The following is a 7500-nucleotide window of genomic DNA, read 5'->3' on the forward strand; positions in this document are numbered from 1 at the left end:
AGAGATCGTGTTGAGTGAAAGGTGGGTGTTTTAAAACGTGCTACAACGTCGGTCGTTCCCAGGGTCTTCTCGGCTTTCAATTGATTTTACACTTTCACGACAATACGTGCAGTCAATCGATGGTAGTAGTGGCATCCTCGTCTCGAAGAGGCGATGGTGAGCGCTGGGGATTTGGGCAAGATCTTGTATGACTGTGTAGCCCGATCCTGTAGTGGCAGTCTGTTGCAGGTGGGGGCAGACGTGCCTTGTGGAATCGAGCGCAGAGGCTGCGCGTTCTTTTCTTGCCGCTCTCTTGCATGTAGCCTGGACTCTAGCGTTCGCTTCCACCTTTGAAACCCTCGCTTTGACACTTTGCCGCGATGTATCTCGTTGTTTGGCGATGTCCTCCCATGCACTGGTGTCGATTAATGCAGATCGCAAGTCTCGCTTGATGACGTCCTTGTAGCGCAGCAGCGGTCGACCCACGCGAAGGACGACAACGGCAAATTAGCCAATCAGATTGCGAGATTACAAGCAATTGTGGTAAAAATAGAAATAGATAGCAAGAAACAATACAATTGATATAATTGGATTTACTATTACGTTGACGCAGCATTCGCATATTTCACACTAACGAAATTACCGAAACGGTTAGTTTTCGTCACCAAAGTGGCATTAGGTTTAGGGCTTACATTGTAATGGGAGGACTGGCTAATTATGCGTTTATGTATAAGCGGATGCAGCGGGTTTTCCGGGGAGACTTTCAGTACAAACTTTGTGCATGCTGTTGTTCTACGCTCCTGAAGGGTAGGAATACCAGCCTGGGTCAACGCATTCACATAAGGAATAAGGGGGAATGTAATCGCTAAAGCGCGCCTCTGAATCCTCTCCAAATCTTGTGACAAATATTTGGGAAGGTTGGCGAAAACGACACAGGCGTACTCCAAAATAGAGCGCACGAGAGAGCAATAGATGCTAACAAGGTCTCCTTATGGAACACTGCATTTCTTAAGTTGCCTGATTGCGTAGAGGCGTCTGTTAGCTTTGTTCACTACGTACTCGCAGCCCATGAGAAGTCATTAGAGATATACACACCGAGTAGCTTAAATGATGTCTCTTCCTCGATATAGGTGCCACCGGTGACAATGGGTTGGAGCTCACAGCTATTATAGTGAAGAAAGTTAACACGCATCTCTTTACATTTTACTGGATTAAGCTGCATTTTTTTGTTACTAGCAAATTCTTGAACATCCGAGACGATGTGGCGCATTATTGATGCCAAAACAAGGGCCGCTGCTTCTCTCGACACTTCTCCTGCAGCTGACGGAGGGAGAAAATCATGTCCACTGTGAACCTCACGGCTCTGAAGCCACACTGTGACTCGGGGTAGACTTGTGAAGCGAGGCTCTGCAGACGGGTCAAGGTGACCCGAGCAAAGACTTTGCCAATGATTCTCAGAAGAGAGATGCCGCGATAGTTGTTGCAATCACTACGGTCACCCTTGTTCTTGTACAGGGTTACTATGTTGGCATCTCTCATGTCTTGGGGGATGTGACCTTGCTCCCAGCACAGGCAGAGGAGCTCATGAGGCGGTCGCAAGATGGTTTACTTCTCATGCTTCAAAACGTACGGCGGGATACCGTCCTTCCTCGATGCCTTGCCACAGGCGAGACCATCGATGGCTATACAAAAATTTGGTTTTATCAACGGAGTTGGTAATGTAAATTGGCCACCGTGCAGACATTCTAAAAGCTGGCGTTCCGAGAGTTAGCCCTTCGTCAGAGCGAATGGAGGAATTATGGGTTACGTGTAGTTTTTATAGTAGAGTAAGAGCTACGCTATTGGTGGTAACATGGCAACGTGAAAAATAGGAATATATTAGTTAAATGAAAAGCGTTCGTTAATACTGTGAGGATTAAGGGTGCTGATTTGGAAGATTAATTTTTTTCAGATTCTTGCGGCTTTCCGTCGTACCTAGATGTAGGGAAAGGCCGCAGATAGCCATGTGTTTTTTGTAGTGGTTAGGGAGATTAAAAATGACGAGCGACTGGCTTAGATGCATCCTTGTCATTCTTCTCAACATCGCGAAGGCGTTCGCGGAATCGGTCACCTAGTCGTCTACCTGTCTCGCCAATGTATAATTTATTGCATAACGTACAGGTTTATGCAATAAATGACATTTGCGGAGGTACATGTGAAACGATCGGTGATCTTAACAGATCGCTTAGGTCCCAATATCTTGCTAGTGTTAACAATGAAAAGACAAGTTTTGTATCGTGAGCGCGCGCATTTGAAAGTGCCGGGTTGCTTGTTAGTTTTTAGCGCGCTTCTAAGTAAAAAGTTGCCTACGTTTTTGTCGTGTTTGAATGAAATAAGTGGAGGTTGCGAAAAGATTCTACCAGTCTCGGGATCATTTTGGAGTGATTTAAAATTATTAAGAATGATACTTTTGACTGCGTGATTATGATTGATAGAAAGTGAAGGTGAATGGAATTCACTGGGAATTCATGAAGGGTGAATGGAATTCATCACGTTTGTATTGATGACTGTCGATCAAATCGTTGGGCGCGATCATGCCCCTCTTTGACGATAGAGACAGGATAGACACATTTGGGGGAAGACCTGGCACATCTCCTCTGATTTGCTGGAAAAATCGGAGTCAAAAGTATCATTTTTAATAATTTTAAATTACTCCAAAAAGAATTGACGGAGGTTATAAATTGATCGAGTTCTGCTCTGCTAGATGAAATAGCGCCGATGCAGTCGTCGATGTACTGGCCGTAGCGTTCAGGTTTGGGGCCGTTGTACTGATTAAAAAATTGGTATTCAACGTATCCTACAAAAAGATTGGCATAGCTAGGTCCCATTCTTGTGCCCATCGCTACACCATTAATTTGTTTGTAATAGTTGCCGGCGAATGAAAAACAGTTAAGCGTTAAAACTAGTTCGGCAAGGCTGAGGAGCTTTTCCGAGCTTGGTTCTCTGACATTGCGTTGATCGAAAAAGTGTTTAAGTGCTTGAAGACGTTCGCTATTGGGAATGACTGTGTACAGAGATGTAATGTCCATGGGGAAAATAAGTTTGTCTTGGCCGGAGAAATTGAAATCGCGGAAAATTTTTAGTGCGTTTGTACTGTCTATAATGTATGATGGCAAAGATTTGACGACAGGCGTCAAATCCTGTCTAAGTAGCTAGAAATGAGTTCGTTATCTTCATTTGGTTAGTGTTTTGTATATTATCTCTCCATTGCCATAGCATGTTGGGTAGAAATTGTTTATGACTTCATTAATCCCCCGGGGCACGAATTCGTTCTTCCTTGATATTTTGCTCTGCATACTAAACTGAGGGGTTGAAAAAGAAGCGCGCTCTTCTCTACGCTTCTTGCAATTGTTATTTTGGACATTCACTCCAAAATCTTCCTACGGTGAGATTTTCTTCATTTCTCGCCTAGAGTTGGGTCATGAAGCGCTTACTCCTAAAAATGAGAAAAAAATTGGTGGTCACCGCCTTTGTGTCAGAGAAAATGGCAGTGGAAAAATGCCTTAATTTCGAGAAATCGGTCATAATAGCGAGATGTAGCCTATCTGCTCATCCATCGAAAATCATAAAAATAAACTGTTAGAGTGAAGGTTTCCGTGCATAGGTTTTTAAGGGTGGGATTTTTGGATAATTGAATTCCGCTAGGGATGTCGTAAACAGTAGAGTTCATCCTCGACGAGCGTTTTCGTAAGCTCTATCCGTTGCAACCACTATTTGAATTCGATGGCACGAGGAAAGAAAATGATAATTTCTCACGGTGGGAATTTTTTCATTTCATCATATTTTGTAGATAGTAAGTAAAGTAAGTGATTCATGATTAAAAAAATAGGGGTCAGCGATGATCTAAGCGAGTAAAATCGATGTGATTTTGCAAAGCTCTTGGAAATTTTCGTTTGTCACATTTTTCCGTGACAAACAGTGTTAGACAATTAACTGATTACCATACATTTGCAAAGGCCACCAGGAAGTAATTGTTCCAGAAACTCAAAACACAAGTCGTTTAAATGTTAATTTCAATTTTTAGTTTTAGTTTTGTAGTCTTAGGATAATGTATAGATGTATATACGTCTTTAATAATATTTTGTAGATTATAAATTTTTAATTTAGATAAATAGTTTTTTCACAAACGAAGAGCCACCATGTGGAAGTGTTGTGAAATAAACCTTTTACTTACTTACTTACTTACTTACCTGCCGGGGAAAGACTGGAACCCAAGAGAGGATCGATCATTGAAGGGATGAAATGTTTTTTTTCCGGAAAAAAAAAACTTTCTCGAGCATAGCGACGAAGTTTTAAGCAGGCGTCATCTTCATTTGGTTAGTGTTTTGTAGAATATCTCTCCATTTCCGTCATGCTCATCTGCTAGAGTGTCGTTTTTGTGAAATGTAATTTTGCTGGATGTTTCCTCGCAGGTCCGCACTATTCAAGCGGACGAGGACGAAAATACAATTCTGCTATATTTTCACGAAAGTAAAGGAAAAGAACTTCAAAAACATTCAGTTATTTTGAACTTAAGTTCGTAGGGTAATAAAAACATTTGAAGAAAGTAGCCCCATTAAATTTACGCAACGGTTCGTCCTCGAGTTTTTCAAACTTTCAGTCACTTCTCGCTCAGCTACCTTTTCCAGAGCTTTTCCGCCCTCCCGCTTGCTTCTCTTTAACGTTTCATGATGATTCGGAAATAAATGTGCCATTCTTTTCCCGGCCTGGAATTTTTTCCCCCGGATTTTTGTCGCCATTTTCACTAATGCTTCAAAAATATTTATGAAAGTCAAGTAGACTAGTGCACGACTGATAAAACAGCTCGAATATCAGTCGTGCAGTAGACCACTTGACTTTAATAAATATTTTTGTAATCAATTTTGATTGATCACTATATTCTTTGATCCAACACTGTGCAAGTCTTATCGCCCAAGGTTTTTGCAAAGGTTTGAAAACCTCAACTTCACTAATGCTGGAAGTAATGCGTGACATATTACAGTCGCGTTACCTGCGCAGTAACGTTGCGCGAAAAAATTTAGCGCAAACGTCCGTAAACCACATTAGCGCAGAATCTGTAATTCCAAATGATGTTTCAAGTCTCAGTAGCAAGAATTTGTGGTCTACTGTATCGAACGCTGCGCTTAAGTCAAGCAGGACTAATTTTGTAACATGTCTACGATTTATGTTGTGGAAGATGCTGTGTTCCTTTCTGTATGCGGACTGCCGTAGGTGATACAATCCATTCTCAGCCAGGTGACTTTGTAATTACTCTGCAAGGACAAATGGTAGATGATGGAATAACTCCTCAAGCATCCTACTTACACCTAGGGAAGCGTACATGGCACTTAGAACCGTTCAAAAAAAAAAAAAAAAGAGCACCTGGCCCTGACGCAATTCCAAATATAATTTGGAAGTTGTTTGCCTTCGAGCTGGCACCGGTAGTAGCTGACTTGTACAATGTGTCGTTGCGCGAGGGGTTTTTACCATCTATACTCAAGCGCGCATCAGAATGTCCCATTCCTAAAGTGCGCCCCCCCCCCGCCAACTTTGGTTGAAAATGATATATGACCCATTGCCTTGACATGCCAGCTAGCTAAGGATATGGAGGGCTTTACACTCAGTCGAGTTTACGAGCATGCGTGTTTTAGATCCCCTCCAGTGGGCAGTGAGTGGAAAGTCAACTACGAACGCATGGTGTATTTATTACACACACTGCTTGATAACTTGGACCGAGGAAGCTGTGCAGGCTACTTATTTTTTGGTGACTTCAGAAAAGGATTCGATCTGATTGATCATAGCGCTCTCCTTGGAAAGCTACATCGCTTCAACCTCCACCCCTGCATTGTTCGCTGGTTAGCTGCCTTCTTCGAGGGACGCTCCCAGTATGTGAAGATCTCCAATGTGTCTTCTTCCATCCTCCCGTGTAATGGAGGTATTCCCAAGGGAACCAATCTCGGACCAATTCACTTTGCCAGCATGGTGGACGAGTTGGTGAGATCATGGTCTCCACGCGCAAAGTTCGTGGACGACCTAACCATCTTAGAGATCGTACCAAGGAACTCACCTCCTGTAATGAACTGCTTAGTTAATGACGTTTACAGTTATGCTAATGAACACAAAATGATGTTAAATCCAACCAAATGCAAATGTATTGTTGTTGACTTTCTTGACTATAATATTTGCACGTGGAGCCCCATTTTCATCGGGAATACGGTCGTTGAGCGTGTGCGCACGTTTAAGCTCCTCGGTATCACTATTGCAGATTACCTAAAATGGGACTCCCACTGTGACATTATAGTCAGGAAAGCTAACAAACGGCTATATGCCCTACGTCAGCTGAAGAAGTGTGGTGTCAGTGATCAAGATATCATCGTAGTTTATTGCTCAGTTGTAAGATCAGTACTGGAATACGGTTGCGTGGTTTTTAACCCTTTTCGTGTTAATTAGTAATGTAAACAAGTCTTAGTAATAAATTGAGTTAACGAGGAACCAGTGATTGTAAAGGTAGTAATTGCCATGGTTCATATGTAACACAAGTAGTAGAAGATTCACGGAAAACGGAATTTGAAATGTTAGGTAGGGGTATGTTTTTTGAACGTAAAATAGGTATTTGTAGACTTAATGCTTCGATGTATTGCGCACATCAACAAGTATCTGGTCTTCTCTTTAATGGTTAATATTCATTGACAGGCTTCTCACCGTTCAGAGAGTTTGTGTTCACGATTCTATCTTTATTTCTCGAGAGTTTCAGTAGACGAAGCGAAATAAATATGACATACCGAGTGACCCACACTACAGTATTTTATCTTTTCTCCTGCCCTTACCATTTCGGAAACAAAACACTATTTTTGCTTTTTGAAGTAGTTTCTTGTTGAAATACTTTCTTTTTTAATAAAAGTCTGGTCCACCGCATGGCATATTCGACTGGTAAGTTCAACCTTTGCAGGGACATAACCTAGACAAATCCTGGTTCACATACCATTGATCCTAATAAAATAACTGTCAAGGTGATGTTTTAGTGTATGGCTCAAATGCTGGTAGTGAATTTGCAGCTATGTCACCATGTGCATTCTATAATTATGACAGGAAATTAATTACTTCCCTATAATTATCAGTAATAAATTCAGGAAATGAACTATACACTGCCTTATCAAGCTTATCGAGACAAGCATATTTCATGTTAACAGAATTACCTGCAGAAGTCATAACGTTCAACACACCTTTTCCGATTCAATACAGCCCAAGTCATACTGGTAACGTACTTGGAAGTTACACCATAGATTTTGCTTACTGTATGTCTTTGATAGGTACTTTCCAAAATTTGGTCACAGAGAATTATAATTCTTTTACTTTTTTCTCAATGCGTGAGTGGGCGGAATTCAACAAATCCTGCAATCTGATTGGTTTCGGGAACGGGCGGAATTTTCTCATCCGGCCTGCTCACGGCAGGCGGAATCCTAGCCTTGATTGCGTGAGCTTGTGTGATGACCTTAAGTTTCC

The sequence above is a fragment of the Montipora foliosa genome, chromosome 11, assembly GCF_036669935.1.
Source record: "Montipora foliosa isolate CH-2021 chromosome 11, ASM3666993v2, whole genome shotgun sequence".
In the NCBI taxonomy this organism is placed as follows: Eukaryota; Metazoa; Cnidaria; class Anthozoa; order Scleractinia; family Acroporidae; genus Montipora; species Montipora foliosa.